The sequence below is a fragment of the Bos indicus genome, chromosome 5 (genome assembly GCF_029378745.1).
Source record: "Bos indicus isolate NIAB-ARS_2022 breed Sahiwal x Tharparkar chromosome 5, NIAB-ARS_B.indTharparkar_mat_pri_1.0, whole genome shotgun sequence".
Lineage (NCBI taxonomy): Eukaryota > Metazoa > Chordata > Mammalia > Artiodactyla > Bovidae > Bos > Bos indicus.
In genome coordinates, this window is record NC_091764.1 from 53,637,976 (window position 1) to 53,655,214 (window position 17,239).

A 17,239-nucleotide genomic window follows, 5' to 3' on the forward strand; every position below is an offset into this window, starting at 1 on the left:
TTTCCCATGAAGTGGTGGGACTGGATGCCATGATCTTCGTTTTCTGAATGTTGAGCTTTAAGCCAACTTTTTCACTCTCCACTTTCACTTTCATCCAGAGGCTTTTGAGTTCCTCTTCACTTTCTGCCATAAGGGTGGTGTCATCTGCATATCTGAGGTGATTGATATTTCTTTTTTTTTTTTTTTTCAATTGTTCCTCTCCAATTTTATTATTTGTCTAATTTTTAGCAGAGTATGGAAGGAAATACTCATCTTTGTAGAAGTGTGACAGGTTTGAATAATAAAATACTAATGCATATTTTCATAACTATGCATATTTTAATTGTATGCTGTTATAATTTTTAATTGGGTTAATCTTCTTTTAAAAATTATCATAAAGGACTTTCCTACCATAATGTACTTTTGAAACATATACTGGTTCAGGTGAAACAATAGGTTCTGCAGGGATAGGAGGAGGACCTGATGTTTCTGAAATTCTTGGTTCAGGTTCATTCAGCTGTAGAAGCTCATCAAGAGCTAATTTTGCTGCATTGGATCTAGACTCCTTTTTGTTTTGTCCCAGTCCAGTCTTGTATTGAATACCATCCACCACAGCACAGAAAGCAAAATATGGTCCCATAACATTACCTGTTGTCACTGTTTCCTTCAGGTCAAGCTGAACCCGCTGCATTTGTGCAAACTGGTGCAAGGCTGATACAGGATTTATCTCTCCACGTTTGTATTTCATTATAAATTCTTTAGGTATTTTTTTCGGTGGAAGGACAGGATTTGAAATAGATGAAAGACCTTTGGAAAGCAATGGTTCTGGAAAATTACCCGTCACTTGAGTAACCTTGGATGCCATGTTTGACAGGCTGTAACTTTCCGAGGAATATCCTGTGGGTGTAGTTACCGTCTGGGCTGATGGCTGAACTGGCAAGTTCTTTTTCAGCATCTGGGCAAAGCTAGGGACCCGAGAACTCTGAAACCAGTCATTGTTTCCAGACATTTTCTCACCAGTATTGTCCTTCTTGCCCGGCTGGCCGGACTCCGCTGGCGGGCTACTCTGACCGAGCCGCAGGCCAGGTCGCAGGCCGGGGGCTCGCCGGCCGGCCGCCGACGACGCCATTGCTTCTTTCTCCCGGCCTCAACCTCTCACTTCAGACGGCTTGGCCCGAGAGGTGATTGATATTTCAACCAGCAATCTTGATTCCAGCTTGTGTTTCTTCCAGCCCAGCGTTTCTCATGATGTACTCTGCATAGAAGTTAAATAAACAGGGTGACAATATACAGCCTTGACGAACTCCTGTTCGTATTTGGAACCAGTCTGTTGTTCCATGTCCAGTTCTAACTGTTGCTTCCTGACCTGCATACAAATTTCTCAAGAGGCAGATCAGGTGGTCTGGTATTCCCATCTCTTGAAGAATTTTCCACAGTTAATTGTGATCCACACAGTCAAAGGCTTTGGCATAGTCAATAAAGCAGAAATAGATGCTTTTCTGGAACTCTCTTGCTTTTTCGATGATCCAGCTGATGTTGGCAATTTGATCGCTGATTCCTCTGCCTTTTCTAAAACCAGCTTGAACATCAGGAAGTTCATGGTTCACATATTGCTGAAGCCTGGCTTGGAGACTTTTGAGTATTACTTTACTAGCGTGTGAGATGAGTGCAATTGTGTGGTAGATTGAGCATTCTTTGGCATTGCCTTTCTTTGGGATTGGAATGAAAACTGACCTTTTCCAGTCATGTGGCCACTGCTGAGTTTTCCAAATTTGCTGGCATATTGAGTGCTGCACTTTCACAGCATCATCTTTCAGGATTTGGAATAGCTCAACTGGAATTCCATCACCTCCACTAGCTTTGTTCGTAGTGATGCTTTCTAAGGCCCACTTGACTTCACATTCCAGGATGTCTGGCTCTAGGTGAGTGATCACACCATCGTGATTATCTTAGCCGTGAAGATCTTTTTTGTACAGTTCTTCTGTGTATTTGCATCTCTTCTTAATATCTTCTGCTTCTGTTAGGTCCATACCATTTCTGTCCTTTATTGAGCCCATCTTTGCATGAAATGTTCCTTTGGTATCTCTGATTTTCTTGAAGAGATCCCTATTCTTTCCCATTCTGTTGTTTTCCTCTATTTCTTTGCATTTATCACTGAAGAAGGCTTTCTTATCTCTTCTTGCTATTCTTTGGAATTCTGCATTCAGATGTTTATATCTTTCCTTTTCTCCTTGCTTCTCTTCTTTCCACAGCTATTTGTAAGGCCTCCCCAGACAGCCATTTTGCTTTTTTGCATTTCTTTTCCATGGAGATGGTCTTGATCCCTGTCTCCTGTACAGTGTCACAAACCTCATTCCATAGTTCATCAGGCACTCTGTCTATCAGATCTAGGCCCTTAAATCTATTTCTCACTTCCACTGTATAATCATAAGGGATTTGATTTAGGTCATACCTGAATGGTCTAGTGGTTTTCCCTACTTTCTTCAATTTAAGTCTAAATTTGGCCATAAGGAGTTCATGGTCTGAGCCACAGTCAGCTCCTGGTCTTTTTTTTGCTGACTGTATAGAGCTTCTCCATCTTTGGCTGCAAAGAATATAATCAATCTGATTTCGGTGTTGACCATAGATACCATAATATGAAACCTACAAATAATGATACTGAAAGATCTCTCTTCTCTTAGCAGTACCTCCTGCTGGCCTCTCAGAGAGGACCTGTCTTAACACAATAGTGTTTGATTTGAGACCAATTTTCATTTTCAGAGGAGAAAATAAAAAATAAAAATATATTTAAAAGTAAAGAAAAATTAGCATATATATGTTTTTAATTTATTTTAGTTGGAGGCTAATTACTTTACAATATTGTAGTGGGTTTTGCCATACATTGATATGAATCAGCCATGGGTTTACATGTGAAAAATTAATATTTAAGTGTATATTCTTACATGTAGGGAAAAATATACTTTAATGTCACTGGGAAGTGATCTCAATAAAATCATTCAATATGAGGAGTGTTTCATCTTGCTCAGATAGCAAACCAGCTAGGGATTTGTGTCTCTTTTACATAAAGATTTCACTAAGGATCAAAGACAGTGTTTCTACCAGTTTCCTAAATATAAACATTAAGAAACAAGACTAAACTTATCATGACAGTGGCTATTTAATCCAAATTCATTCTGTATCATCAGCATTTGTTTGTTTGTTTTCCCAGCAAAAGTGCAGCAAATTGAATATCCTGTTGACATTATGTCAATATATTTTAACTTGTGCTCTTTTAGAAAAGAGACATTTTGTTTCCTTTTTTAGATTACTTTTACTTATCTTAAAATATATAGTATCTCCAAATAAGATAATGTTAATATTCATACAAGAATCTAAATCATGATAAAAAGTTAATTTAAAAACTACCATTTCCTGAGTTGACATTTGCAGTATGAAGTTATTCTGTTCTTAACTTTAAGATCCACTTCTTCATGATGGCTTCCCTTGTGGCTCAGCTGGTAAAGAATCTGCTTGCAATGCAGAAGACCTGGGTTCAATCTCTGGGTTGGGAAGATCCCCTGGAGAAGGGAAAGGCTGCCCACTCCAGTATTCTGGCCTGGAGAATTCCATGGACTGTATAGTCCATGGGGTGGCAAAGAGTCAGAAATAACTGAGTGACTTTCACTTTCACTTTTCTTCATGATGGCTTCATGCAAATGGAGGTACATTCATATCTTTGCTATGACATCACAACTTTAAAATATGTATGAGTTTGTTTATACTACACTGAGACCTAAATACAATATATAAATATATCATGTATCCTCATTTGTAAATAAGTTTTTAAACCAAGAATTTTTAACATTAAAAAGTAAAGTAAATAAATCTCACCAAATGACACTATAAAGAGCTATCCAGAATCATAAAATTCTACGTGTATACCTCTGATGATACTGCACTTAAGACCTTATTCTAGATTTAACATACAATTTTCTTTGATATGGAAATCTCCTAAACTATAAATGCTTCAGTGGTAACACTGCTTGCCATCTCATTCAGCACTGAGGATGATCAGGTTCAAATGCAAGAAGCTTCACCTCTACCACATTGACTCAACTAGCTAGTTCTTTAACTGAGTTTGAAAGGAAAAATACTGCTCCCAACCCCAACCCAAATAAGACCACCTCTTCACTTTTGTCAAATCTATATCTAAGCATCCTTTGAATTTACCTGATTGAAGGATCCAGGCACAGTGAAGAGTCCAGCTCCAGGCCAAAATTCTATCTGTGATTTTTCAGGCCCCACCATTGGCAATCACAAAGACTTAACCTGCAGCCTCACAGGGAAAAGGCTTCCTTTTCCACACCTGGCTTGTGGACAAGCCATGAAATACAGTCTTTGAAGGGAGTTGCAGTCAAGGACTTGGGTACTCCTGGCCGGCTTGCTCATATGCATATCTGCATTCTTAGTTCAGACACCTTCATTTGGAGTCCATTTTATCTGGATACTGAGCAGAGGCCTTCCTGTTCTGAAATCTCCTTATTCAGGGAAGGGATAAAGAGGAAACCTAAATTCAGTTTTCTTCACTCTGAGTCGGAACTCAGTACATCTCTACTCCTAGTTTTTCCTCCTCCTCATCCTAGGTTCATACCACTGCAGGGACCTTCTCTACAGCAGACATCCACACATCTATACTGTCTACCTCCTTTGACCTCCATGTCATTCTTGATGGGAAATGAAAGCAAGAGGGGACGGGAGAAATCAGTGCTTTGTCTGGTTTAGACATTGATTATACTATTGCAGTAAGAGATCAAAGGCTTGACTATTACTTTTATTTTTGACTTGTTGTTTTAATCAACTATTTCTAAATCTGGCAACAATGCTCTCTGCAGCTCGGCTGAGCTCCTGCCTGACATCTAGTACTTATGAAAAAGTGAGGTAGTGAAAGTGTTAATTACTCAGTACCACTCGTTGCAACTCTCTGAGCTGTAGCCCACCAGGCTCCTCTGTCCATGGAACTGTCTGGGCAGGAATACTGGAGTGGATCTTCCCAACCCAGGGATCAAACCTGGGTCTCCTGCATTGCAGACAGATCTTTTTTACTGCCTGAGTACTTACACCCATCCTTAAATATGAAAGTCTAACAATTCAAATTTTCTGGCTTTTATCATAATAAAATGGATGGTTAATGTGGGAAATTACCAACATGTAAGAAGCATATTCTAAAGTACTAAAGAAGTAATAAAATTTTAAATTATAACTTATTAAGCATCTATTATGAGTAATATACCACAGGGGCAGATTCAAACAGCATGTATGTCACTCTTCACTCTACCCCTTGATGTTGTTCTTAATAGTATGACCATTTATGTGTAAGCAAAATGGAATTCAGAGATGCTAACTATCAAAGTTACAATGTTAGTTTCAGAATTAGAGTTGGAATAATTCTCTTATTCAAAGTCCTTGTTTTTCTTCTGGTTTACTGCAATGTAGCTATCTTTCTAATAGATATATGTGCAATGATATTTGTTTAATTAAATTTAAATATTAATATTTTTGGTAAATAGAATCTGAGCTTCAGGGCCAGTCTAAAATTAGCTCTTCTGCTTTACTTCTAAAATTAATTATCATCCCAAGTTATAGAAACCTGTTTTTCATGACTTAATATTATTTAGTGTTTCTGATTTTATCATGGAAACTTTTATTTTACAGGATCTGAAGCTAAGACCTAAGATAGAAAGACTTTGGAGTGCCAGATATGTCTTAATTCTGTATCATTGTCAGTCTGTCAATTTAAAAAACATTAATAAAGTAGAAAGAAGTAGAAGGAGAAAAAAGGTCAGGAGCATTTTTTTTTTTTCCTGTATAAATTTACTTGTTTCTGCAAATGGTCTCAATGAATCATTTCAAAGTTGAACAAGAAACAGATGTCAGTTAATTAGAGAGTTGCGTTTAATGACATGGTTGCATAGGTATGGCACACAAAACATCTGTGTTCTAGTACCTAACATTAATTTAATTTCTTTACAGGAATCATTTAAATTTTTCTTCATTTTCAATAAATTGTTTTTCACTGCACAAAATAACATTATAGTTATGAAACTGTTGCCATCTAGAGAGACTACTGTGAGGCTGACTCAATAGCCATCACTAGATAAGTTCTGTATCCTCATAGAGAATTGTATACAAAAATAACAAGTAAGAGTCAATTAATTCTAAATGATGTAGATATTACATTTTTTTTGGTATCACATGAGAATATTTAAGGATTATTACTTTGTCAACAAAGGTCTATATAGTCAAAGCTATGGTTTTTCTAGTAGTCACGTACAGATGTGAGAATTGGACCATGAAGAAGGCTGAGCAGCAAAGAATTGATGCTTTTGAATTGTGATGCTGGAGAGGACTCTTGAGAGTCCCTTGGACAGCAAAGAGACCAACCCAGTCGATCCTAAAGGAAATCAACCTGGAATATTAATTGGAAGGGCTGATGCAGAGGCTGAGGCTCCAGTACTTTGGCCACCTGATGCAAATAGTCGCCTCATTGGAAGAGACCCTGATGCTGGGAAAGATTGAAGGCAGAGGGAGAGAGGGGTGGCAGAGGATGAGATGGTTGGATAGCATCACTGATTCATTTGACATGAATTTGGAAAAACTCCAGGAGATAGTGGAGACAGAGGAGCCTGTCATGCTGCAGTCCATTGGGTCACAAAGAATAGGATATGTCTTAGCAACTGAACAGCAACAAAAAAGGATTAATAAGTCACACCACATGCAATTGTAAAATGTCAGTTTAGGATCTGAGCTCTTTCAGATTTCACTTTACTCTCTCTGTCTGCCATTACACTTATGAAACACAGGATAAGGATCAGATGAATATTTGATATCTAAGCAACTTATTTGGATGAATAATCCATGCTTTACTCTCATTAATAAATCTAAAACTTTAAATATATATGCATATATATGTTTATATATAATGGTTACCATGTGTCAGGCACTGATTAAAGTACTTCAAGTACTTTCATTTGGTCCTTTAAGTCCCATGAGACAGTTATGACAGTCCACATTTGTAAACAAGGAAACTAAAGTTTAGTAAGGTTTTAGTAAATGCCAAGAGTCACAATATCAGCAAGTGACAAAGCTGATTTAAAAACAATGGCTTGTCTTACTTTAGTATTTGCTCTTAGCCTCTGAGTCCACTGCCTTTGAGAAATTTGCCCTGCTTCTAGCAGAATTCCATACAGGCATAACTCATTTTACTACACTTAACTTTATTGCACTTTGTAGATATTGTATTTTTCACTAATTGAAACCTATTTATGCTATTTTCCAACAGCATTTTCTCACTTCTGTATGTCGCATTTTGGTAATTCTTGCAATACGTCAAATTTTTGATCATTATTCTGTGGTGATCTGTGATCACAGAATGTTGATATTATTATTTTAATTGTTTGGCGTGTTATATGTCATTTAAAAACCCTAAGGTTTGCAGAATGGTAAATAAACATTGTTGCAAAAGTGTTAGTCACTCAGTCATGTCTGACTCTTTGTGACTCTATGGACTATAGCTCATCAGGTTCCTTTGTCCATGAAAATTTCCAGTGAAGAATACTGGAATAGGTTGCCATTCCCTTCTCCAGGGTATCTTTCAACCCAGAGATTGAACCCTTGTCTTCTGTACTGCAGGCAGATTTTTTACTGTCGGAGCCTCCAGGAAGTCCTGCAAATAAGCATTGACTTCAACATACAATCACAAGTTGCCTTAGACCCTGACAAGAGAGTCAGTTTGCTCTTGGAAGCCCTGAAACCAGGTATTGACTTCTCTTCCTGAGCTATGAAAGTCCTGAATGGCCTCTTCTTCCAGTATAATAATAACTACACATCTGTTTACAACATGGTTTATGAATATTTTCAGCCCACTGTTGAGACCCACTGCTTCTTTCAATTACTACTGCTCATTGATAATGTACCTGGTTACCCAAGAGCTTTGATGGAAATGTACAAGATTAATGTTGTTTTCTTGCTGGCTAACACAACACCTGTACTGCAACTAATGAATCAAGGTGTCATTTCAACTTCAAGTCTTACTTAATGCACTTCATAAGGCTATAGCTACTATACATAGTGATTCCTCTAATGACTCTGGGAAAACTCAATTGAAAACCTTCTGGAAAGGATTTAACCTTCTAGGTATGATTAAGGATATTTGTGAATCATGGAAAGAAGTCCAAGTATCAACATTAGGAGGAGTTTGGAAGAAGTAGGTTCCAACCTTCATGGATGACTTCAGTTCAGTTCAGTTCAGTTCAGTCACTCAGTCATGTCCGATTCTTTGCGACCCCATGGACTGCAGCACGCCGGGCCTCCCTGTCCATCAACAACTCCTGGAGTTTACTCAAACTCATGGCCATTGGGTCAGTGATGCCATACAACCATCTCATCCTTTGTCATCCCCTTCTCCCACTTTCAATCTTTCCCAGCATCAGGGTCTTTTCAAATGAGTCAGTTCTTTGCATCAGATGGCCAAAGTATTGGAGTTTCAGCTTCAACATCAGTCCTTTCAATCAATATTCAGGACTGATTTCCTTTATGATGGACTGGTTGGATCTCCTCACAGTCCAAGGGACTCTCAAGAGTCTTCTCTAACATCACAATTCAAAAGCATTAGTTCTTCGGCATTCAGCTTGTTTTATAGTCCAACTCTAATATCCATATGTGACCACTGGAAAAACCGTAGCCTTGACTAGACAGACCTTTGTTGGCAAAGTAATGTCTCTGCTTTTTAATATGTTGTCTAGGTTGGTCATAACTTTTCTTCCAAGGAGTAAGCATCTTTTAATTTCATGGCTGCACTCATCATCTGCAGTGATTTTAAAGCCCCCCAAAATAAAGTCTGCCACTGTTTCCACTGTTTTCCCATCTATTTGCCATGAAGTGATGGGACCAGATGCCATGATCTTCGTTTTCTGAGTGTTGAGCTTTAAGTCAACGTTTTCACTCTCCACTTTCATTTTCATCAAGAGGCTCTTTAGTTCTTCTTCACTTTCTGCCATAAAGGTGGTGTCATCTGCATATCTGAGGTTATTGATACTTCTCTCGGCCATCTTGATTCCAGCTGTGCTTCTTCCAGCCCAGCGTTTCTCATGATGTACTCTGCATAGAATTTAAATAAGCAGGTGACAATATACAGCCTTCAAGTACTCCTTCCCCTATTTGGAAGCAGTCTGTGTTCCATGTCCAGTTCTAACTGTTATTTCCTGACCTGCATATAAATTTCTCAAGAGGTAGGTCGGTGGTCTTGTATTCCCATCTCTTTCAGAATTTTCCACAGTTTATTGTGATCCACACAGTCAAAGGCTTTGGCATAGTCAATAAAGCAGAAATAGATGTTTTTTTCTGAAACTCTCTTGCTTTTTTGATGATCCAGCAGATGTTGGCAGTTTGATCTCTGGTTCCTCTGCCTTTTCTGAAACCAGCTTGAACATCTGGAAATTCATGGTTCATGTATTGTTGAAGCCTGGTTTGGATGGATGACTTGGAGAGGTTCAAAACTTCAGTGGTGGAAGTAAGTGCTGACGTGGTAGAAATAGCAAGAGAACTACAATCAGAAGTAGAGCCTGAGGATGTGACTGAATTGCTGCAATCTTATAAAACTTGAATGAATGAGGAGTTGCTTGTTATAGATGAGCAAAGAAAGTGTTTTCTTAATATGAAATCTACTTCTGGTGAAGATGCTATGAATATTGTTGAAATGACTACAAAAATTTAAAATATTACATAAAATTAGTCAATAAACCAGTGGCAGGTTTTGAGAGCATTAACTTCAATTTCAAAAGAAGTTCAACTATGGGTAAAATGCTATCAAACAGCAGTACATGCTACTGAGAAATCATTGGTGAATGGAAGCGTCAACTGATGTAGCAAACTTCTTTGTCATCTTATTATAGGAAGTGCCACAGCCAACCCAACATTCAGTTGAACTGATCAGTCAGCAGCCATCAACACTTAGGTAAAACCCTCCACCAACAAGAAGATTAAAACTCACTAAAGGTTCAGATGGGATGGTTAGTATTTTTAGGCAATAAACTATTTTTGAATTAAGGCATGTGTTTTTTTTTAGACAATGCTAATGTACACTTAAGACTGCAGTACAATGTAAACATGATTTTTATATGCACACTTCTTCGCAAAGAGAAAATTGTTTCAACTAGCAGTTCCCTCTCTTTGACACATTGTGAAAGTGAAAGTCGCTCAGTCATGTCTGACACTTTGCAATCCCATGGACTATACAGTCCATGGAATTCTCCAAGCCAGAATACTGGAGTGAGTAGCCTTTCCTCTCTTCAGGGGATCTTCCCAATCCAGGGATTAAACCCAGGTCTTCTGCATTGAAGGCAGATTCTTTACCAGCTGAGCCACAAGGAAAGCCCAAGAATACTAGAGTGGGTAGCCTATCCCTTCTCCAGCAGATCTTCCTGACCCAGGGATTGAACCAGGGTCTCTTGCATTGTAGGCAGATTCTAACCAACTGAGCTATCAGGGAAGCCCTCTTTGACACACTGGAATCCCAATTTTTAGGAACATGGGACCCAATCACCAGGAAAGTGACCATAGCTGCATTTTTAACTCACCTTATTGTGATACTTGTTTTATTGAGGTGGTCTGGAACTGAATCTGCATTATCTTCAAGCTATACCTGTATATGGGACAGTTTCTATCTAAGTCTCTTCTTTTAATTATACAAGTTCATTATCTATTTGTCTTCCTTTGTAGCTCAATTGATAAAGAATCTGCCTGCAAGGCAGGAGACCCGGGTTCGATCCCTGGGTCAGGAAGATTCTCTGGAGAAAGAAATGGCAACCCACTCCAACATTCTTGCCTGGAGAATCCCATGGACAGAGGAGTGTAGCAGGCTATAGTCCATGGGGACACTAAGAGTCAGACATGACTTAACAACTAAACCATCACCACCATTAACTTTAGAGATTGCTGGATGGCATCAGCAAATCAATGGACATGAGTTTGAAAAACTCCAGGGGACAGTGAAGGATAGGAAAGCATGGCATGCTGCAGTTCAAGGGGTCACAAAGAGTAGAATACAATTTAATGACTGAACAATAAACTGTAGAATTCAGGGCTAGTCAACTTACTGTCTCAGAATATTTCAGAATCATTGTTTGGATCTAATTTTCAGTACAGGCTTCAGGAATATGACAGTTTGGGCCAGCATCAGTATTGTCATAACAGTTCCTAAATCCAAGGGGAATGTACTTAAAATACACCCTGGGGCCTAGACCAAGAGTCCCCACATTCAGACTAAAACACCCTCTACTTTCAGGAAGAAGTGATGATAACTTACTAGCAGCCCCTTGAATAAGAATCCAGTTCAGTACAGTTCAGTCGCTCTGCCACTGCTGCTGCTGCTAAGTCACTTCAGTCGTGTCCAATTCTGTGCGACCCCATAGATGGCAGCCCACCAGGCTCCCCCTTCCCTGTGATTCTCCAGGCAAGAACACTGGAGTGGGTTGCCATTTTCTTCTCCAATGCATGAAAGTGAAAAGTGAAAGTGAGTCGCTCAGTCGTGTCCAACTCTTCGCGACCCCATGGACTGCAGCGTATCAGGCTCCTCCGTCCATGGGATTTTCCAGGCAAGAGTACTGGAGGGGGTGCCATCGCCTTCTCCATTCAGTCTCTCAGTTGTGTTGATTCTTTGCAACCCCATGGACTGCAGCATGCCAGGCTTCCTTAACCATTATCAACTTCTGGAACTTACTCAAACTCATGTCCATCGAGTCAGTGATGCCATCCAACCATCTCATCATCTATTGCCCACTTCTCCTCCTGCCTTCAATCTTTTCCAGCATCAGGGTCTTTTCAAATGAGTTAGCTCTTCGCATCAGGTGGCTGAAGTATTAGAGCTTCAACTTCAGCATCAGTCCTTCCAATGAATATTCAGGACTGATTTCCTTTAGGTTGGACTGGCTGGATCTCCTTTCAGTCCAAGGGACTCTCAAGAGTCTTCACCAACACCATGGTTAAATATCATCAATTCTTCAGTGCTCAGCTTTCCTTATATCCAACTCTAATATTCATACATGACTACTGGAAAAACCATAGCTTTGACTAGAAGGAGCTTTGTTGGCAAAGTAATGTCCCTGCTTTTTAATATGCTGTCTAGGTTGGTTATAGCTTTTTTTTTCAAGGAGCAAAGCATCTTTTAATTTCATGGCTGCTAGTAAAGTAATGTTCAAAATTCTCCAAGCCAGGCTTCAGCAATATGTGAACTGTGAACTTCCTGATGTTCAAGCTGGTTTTAGAAAAGGCAGAGGAACCAGAGACCAAATTGCCAACATCCGGTGGATCATCAAAAAAGCAAGAGAGTTCCAGAAAAACATCTATTTCTGGTTTATTGACTATGCCAAAGCCTTTGACTGTGTGGATCACAATCAACTGTGGAAAATTCTTCAAGAGATGGGAATACCAGACCACCTGACCTGCCTCTTGAGAAATTTGTATGCAGGTCAGGAAGCAACAGTTAGAACTGGACATGGAACAACAGACTGGTTCCAAATAGGAAAAGGAGTTCATCAAGGCTGTATATTGTCACCCTGTTTATTTAACTTATATGCAGAGTACATCATGAGAAATGCTGGACTGGAAGAAACACAAACTGGAATCAAGATTGCTGGGAGAAATATCAATAACCTCAGATATGCAGATGACACCACCCTTATGGCAGAAAGTGAAGAGGAACTCAAAAGCCTCTGGATGAAAGTGAAAGTGGAGAGTGAAAAAGTTGGCTTAAAGCTCAACATTCAGAAAACGAAGATCATGGCATCCGGTCCCACCACTTCATGGGAAATAGATGGGGAAACAGTGGAAACAGTGTCAGACTTTATTTTTCCGGGCTCCAAAATCACTACAGATGGTGACTGCAGCCATGAAATTAAAAGACGCTTACTCCTTAGAAGAAAAGTTATGACCAACCTAGATAGCATATTGAAAAGCAGAGACATTACTTTGCCAACAAAGGTTCGTCTAGTCAAGGCTATGGTTTTTCCTGTGGTCATGTATGGGTGTGAGAGTTGGACTGTGAAGAAAGCTGAGCACAGAATAATTGATGCTTTTGAACTGTGGTGTTGGAAAAGACTCTTGAGTGTCCCTTGGACTGCAAGGAGATCCAACCAGTTCATTCTGAAGGAGATCAGCCCTGGGATTTCTTTGGAAGGAATGATGCTAAAGCTGAAACTCCAGTACTTTGGCCACCTCATGCGAAGAGTGGACTCATTGGAAAAGACTCTGATGCTGGGAGGGACTGGGGGCAGGAGGAGAAGGGGACGACAGAGGATGAGATGGCTGAATGGCATCACTGACTCTATGGACATGAGTCTCAGTGAACTCTGGGAGTTGGTGATGGACAGGGAGGCCTGGCGTGCTGCGATTCATGGGGTCACAAAGAGTCGGACACGACTGATCGACTGATCTGATCTGATCTGAATCACCATCTGCAGTGATTTTGGGGCCCAAAAAAATAAAGTTGCTTTGGTTCTAACTGTTGCTTCTTGACCTGCATACAGATTTCTCAGGAGGCAGGTAAGGTGGTCTGGTATTTCCATCTCTTTCAGAATTTCCCACAGTTTATTGTGATCCACACAGTCAAAGGCTTTGGCATAGTCAATAAAGCAGAAATAGATGTTTTTCTGGAACTCTCTTGCTTTTTCAATGATCCAGCGGATGTTGGCAATTTGATCTCTGGTTCCTCTGCCTTTTCTAAATCCAGTTTAAACATCTGAATTTCATGGTTCACATACTGTTGAAGCCTTGCTTGGAGAATTTTGAGCATTACTTTACTAGCATGTGAGATGAGTGCTATTGTGCAGTAGTTAGAGCATTCTTGGCATTGCCTTTCTTTGGGATTGTAATGAAAACTGACCATTTCCAGTCCTGTGGCCACTGCTGAGTTTTCCAAATTTGCTGGCATATTGAGAGCAGAGCTTTCACAGCATCATCTTTTAGGGTTTGAACTAGGTCAACTGGAATTTCATCACCTCCACTAGCTTTGTTCTTTGTGGCCCACTTGACTTTGCATTCCAGAATGTCTTACTCTAGATGGGTGATCACACCACTGTGGTTATCTGGGTCATGAAGATCTTTTATGAATAGTTATTCTTTGTATTCTTGCCACCTCTTCTTAATATCTTCTGCTTCTGTTACATCCATAGTATTTTTGTCCTTTATTGTGCCTATCTTTGCATGAAATATTCCCTTGGTATCTCTGATTTTCTTGAAGAGATCTCTAGTCTTTCCCATTCTATTTTCCTCTATTTCTTTGCATTGATCACTGAAGGAGGCTTTCTTATCTGTCCTTGTTATTCTTTGGAACTCTGCATTCAAAATGAGTATATCTTTCCTTTTCTCCTTTGCTTTTAGCTTCTCTTCTTTTCTCAGCTATTTGTAAGGGCTCCTCAGACAACCATTTTGCCTTTTTTGCATTTCTTTTTCTTGGGGATGGTCTTGATCACTCCCTCATGTACAATATCATGAACCTCTGTCCATAGTTCTTCAGGCACTCTATCAGATCTAATCCTTTGAATCTATTTGTCACTTCCATTGTATAATTGTAAGGGATTTGATTTAGGTCATACCTGAATGGTCTAGTGGTTTTCCCTACTTTATTCAATTTATTTCTGAATTGGCAATAAGGAGTTCATGATCCGAGCCACAGTCAGCTCCTGGTCCTGTTTTTGCTGACTGTATAGAGTTTTTCCACCTTTGGCTGCAAAGAATATAATCAATCTGATTTCGGTATTGGCCATCTGCTGATGTCCATGTGTAGAGTCTTCTCTTGCATTGTTGGAGGAGGGTGTTTTCTGTGACCAGTGCATTCTCTTGGCAAAATTCTATTAGCCTTTGACCTGCTTCATTTTGTACTCCAAGGCCAAATTTGCCTGTTAATCCAGATATCTCTTGAGTTCTTACTTTTGCATTCCAGTCCCCTATAATGAAAAGGATATCTTTTTTGGGTGTTTTTCTAGAAGGTCTTGTAGATCTTCATTGAACTGTTCAACTTCAGCTTCTTCAGCATTACTGGTTGGGGGAATAAACTTGGATTACTGTGATACTGAATGGCTTGCCTTGGAAACAAATAGAGATCATTCTGTGGTTTTTGAGATTACATCCAAGTACTGCATTTTGGACTCTATTGTTGACTATAAGGGCTACTCCTGTTCTAAGGGAGTCTTGCCTGCAGTAGTAGATATAATGATCATCTGAATTAAATTTGCCCATTCCAGTCCATTTTAGTTCACTGATTGACCACTTCCAATTTACCTTGATTCATGTAGCTAACATTCCAGGTTTCTATGCAATATTGCTCTTTACAGCATCAGACTTTACTACTTTCATCACCAGTCACATCCACAACTGGGTGTTGTTTTTGCTTTGACTCCATCTCCATTCTTTCTGGAGTTATTTTTCCACTCTTCTCCTGTAGCATATTGGGCACCTACCAACCTGGGGAGTTTATCTTCCAGTGTCCTATCTTTTTGCCTTTTCATACTGTTCATGGGGTTCTCAAGGCAAGAATATTGGAGTCGTTTGCCATTCCCTTCTCCAGTGGACCACATTTTGTCAGAAGAAATGTAAAATACTCTCCAGTTTTAAGAGAAGTGCTAGAGAAAGTGTTTTGGTTTTTCTTTGAAATGCAGACATATTGCTGTGAAGAAGAGTGTTAAAAATTCAGTCTTGGCCACACACACACAACAGAACATATTGATAATTATATTTATATGAAATTCTATAAAAGGGGAAGTGACAATTTATTAGTATTCACCAGTGGTCAGCAGCTGAGGGACAACATGGACTCTTGTAGGATTTAAGGGAGGTTTTTGAGTTGGAAATAGTCTACATGTTGACTATGCTGAAAATTATATAACTGTGTACATTGTGTAACTGTGTTTAAAACTCAACTTACATTTAAGTTTAAACTGAGTGAATTTTATTATAGGTAAATTGTACTTCAGTAAAGCTGTTGAAAAAGCTGTTAAAATCGCTTGAAATAATGTCTTTCTTCTCTGATTATATCACCAACTTTATATATAATAAAGTCCATTTGTTCCCATATGTTTTTAACTTTGTATGCATTTCTGTTTCTCCCTCTCTGGTTTCATTTTGATTATTCTTAAGTTAGGAAAGATTGAAAACTCTGAAACAATTTACATTCACAGAAGACTTGCTTCTGATGGGCATCTTTCACATTGTTTCTCCTCCCATCTGAAGGTTAGAATTAATATTGATTTTTGGTTTACTAGGCCATCATTCCTTTTACTTCTTACTTAAAATTCCCTCCTTTGTTACTTACAAGGTATAATACTATAAACAATATCAGCACTTTGCTATTTTCACATAATAAGATATGCTGTAAACTGCTCCACATAAGTGTACGGAAATGTTTCTTATCTCTTTTTACCATCTATGGTACCTCACACAGGGAAACTGGAGATAGGACTTAGAGGAAAACTTGCTAATTGCCACATCTATATCATATCCCTCTCTTGTACCTCTTTTTGCCAATCCAATCAGTGTAGCGCGTCTTCTTGTAAGATCAAGGATAACATGCAAAAAGTTACTTCCTATTTGAATGTCATGCAGATAGTTTTTTGAGATCCTGACCACTTAGACTGAGTTATCCCTTCACTAAGCATTATGACATAATCTGAGTATATTTTATCTTAATCAAGTAACTTACTTATTCAGTTAATAATCATACGATGTAATACTGAACAGAACTCAGACCTTAGCCCTATCTTTCCATTTTATATATGAAAAAGCTGAGGAGTAAGGGGTGTACCATATTCTATAACATTTTAATTTAAAAATCATGTTGGTAATGAATGGGCTATATCTTTTTTAAAGACCTTTTTTGAGGTATGCACTTGAAACACTAGATCCTTTAAAAACTGAAAAGCCAAGCTTTTAAAAATAACCACCTTGCAATATATATATATATATATATATATATATATATATATATATATATATATCTGTATATAAGTGCCCTACAATTAATGTTCTATAATTAGTGTTTTGCTTCTCCATTTTTCTCCTTTAACAATCTCTTCCTTCTACTCATCACTTTTGCTTCAAATCCTGATGATGCCGTTGATTAGATGTGAGTTATTGCTTTAGGTAAGTGGTACAAGTGGTGTTTATAAACTTTCCTTGGGTGTCACAATTTTTCTACCTCTTATCCTCTCTATATCAGGAATTCTAAGATTGT

General features: G+C 38.8%; 1 pseudogene; it reads right to left on the reverse strand.

Moving 5' to 3' along the window:
• Positions 1 to 276: 276 nt before the first annotated feature.
• On the reverse strand, positions 277 to 1,151 carry LOC139182990 (adenosine deaminase domain-containing protein 1 pseudogene; annotated as a pseudogene).
• Positions 1,152 to 17,239: the final 16,088 nt, after the last annotated feature.